This window comes from Littorina saxatilis, linkage group LG11 (assembly GCF_037325665.1).
Source record: "Littorina saxatilis isolate snail1 linkage group LG11, US_GU_Lsax_2.0, whole genome shotgun sequence".
Taxonomy (NCBI): domain Eukaryota; kingdom Metazoa; phylum Mollusca; class Gastropoda; order Littorinimorpha; family Littorinidae; genus Littorina; species Littorina saxatilis.
The window spans coordinates 13467065-13469508 of NC_090255.1; positions in this window are offsets into that span (position 1 = coordinate 13467065).

Consider the following 2444-nt stretch of genomic DNA (forward strand, 5'->3'; position numbering starts at 1 on the left):
TGTGTGTGTCAGTGTGATTCGATTCACTCCGTAAATTGTTCAAGGGACTGAACTAAGCCGCCTTAATGGCGGTTTGTTGACAGAAATACTACAGTTGACACTGTTCTTGAAATGTACCCATCATCACTCCATCCAATCACCAACCATACAAATGACAGAAGATCAAAACCTTACCTGTATGTCACGTATCAGTGAACGGTATCCATCGCAGCCTGTTACACCAACGTCAAGTCAAGCAGAAACATGTAACGGGTGAGCTGATACAACGTTTTCAAAGTACATGTATCTGGGTACCCTCTTGATATTTGCCTGTACCCGAGTGTCAGATTACAACTAACTACTGCGGCTTTTAAATCAAGAAGTGAACCTCAGCGTCTCCCATTGACATCGAGGTCGTGACAAGACATGCGAGAGGATATCAACAAGGTGTCGGTGTCACTGTCAAGAAAGCGGCATGGGAGAAAGATGGTTCTTGTATTATTTCTTCAGCATATCCTTCAAACTAACGTACAGACACACGCACATAAGCATGAACGCATGCACACACGCACGCTCGCTCGCGCACACTAACACACATACACACGCACAAACACACACACACACACACACACACACACACAACCACACACACTAACACACACTAACACACAGACTAACACACACACTAACACACACACACACACACACACACACATACACACACACACACACACACTAACACACACACACACACACACACACACACACACACACACACACCGGAAATTGATTGGCGCTGCAATTAGGCAGCTCGCTTCCCCCTAATCAGAGTTTTGCCCACATTTTCTTGATGAGCCAGCCGGGTTTGAATGCATTAATTTTGGTCCTGTCGAACGCAAAAGAAGGTTGCCGCATTTGATATGTTCCCATCCGTTTAAACTGTTATTGCTACTTTACAACACTACAGTTTGACTGGTAGCTGTGACCGCCGGTCTTGTGGGATCAATTCTTCTTGTACTTTACAAAATACTTGTTTACAAAACACTTGACATAATTATGTGCGTCGTTTGGCGCAGAAAGTCGGCGTAACAACTTATTTCAGTCTATCCACCGACTGAATTGCCAAACTTTTTCACGATAGGGGCCCGGGAAAGATGACGTCAAGAACCGCCAAAACTTTCTCAAAACTGACGAAGCTCAGTTTTATTGCTATTTTGACAAATATACTAAAGAAAATACACCCCAGCATGATCTCTGTTAATCACATACGATAGAGCCTAGCGGTGACCTCACGAGTAATTTTCCCATGCTGATAATGTATGCCCTATAGTCACGTAGACACATTTTGTTCTCGAAAATCTGTGTCAGTTTTTAGGAGGCATGCCGGAGAAGCTACATAATGTTTACGTGACGCCATTATTTTCATTATTCGCATTATGATGTCTTCCCGACCTTTGTTTTACTTTGGATGTCAGAGGGTCAGTCAGGAAAGAGATGTCTTGGTTTGTTCAATCGGTGTCGTTTGTCTTTAAAAAACCTGAATGAATGGTTCAGACTTACGTAGCTATCTGAAGCCCCCTTCTGACCGCGGTGATTCCGATAGCAGCGATAAGATACAGGCCATGCACTACGTACAGCGTAGTTCACAGAAACCGTGCGATCTCTGATAACTTCAGCGCGAGGGGTTACATACTGTGCGTGTATAAACTTACACCACACGGCACCTCTATAGTAATTGATGAGGTTGAGGAGATAAACACTTCACTGTCACTGCCCGCTAACCTGTCCAACAGTACATGTAAACACGTGTATATTATCTGATCTGAGCTGACCTCAGTTCTGCGGCATGTTCCGGCATTGCCCTAAGATGACCTTTTGGAGGCGGGTCGATCACGACGGACGGACAGAGAGAGAGAGAGAGAGGGAGGGGGGGGAGAGAGAGAGAGAGAGCCAGAGCCGGAGAGTCAGAGACAGACTATTGTGTTTGCCAACAACAACTAATAAAGAGCAAAGTTGAGTAGGAATGATGTTGGTCAAGCCAACCAAAATAACTAAATAGCTTTGGTTGTCCAGTGTTGTCGTCATAAGTGCTTTTTAGTCTGGGTGAAAGAAACGCCACGTGCAGCTCTAGAAAATGCCTTCAATTTTTCTTCTCCTTCCTCGGTTGCTTTTTGGAAAGAGAAAAAAAATCTCGAGAGAGAGAGAGAGAGAGAGAGAGACAGAGACAGAGACAGAGACAGAGACAGACAGAGAGAGAGAGAGAAAGAGAGACAGACAGAAACAGAGACAGAGAGACAGAGTCAGAGCCAGAGACAGACAGAGACAGACAGAGACAGACAAACATAGAGGCAGAGAGCGAGACAAAGACAGAGAGCGAGACAGTACAGAGACAGAGAGCGAGACAGAGAGACAGACACAGACATAGAGATTTACAGAGACAGTCAGAGAGACAGAGAGGCCGACAG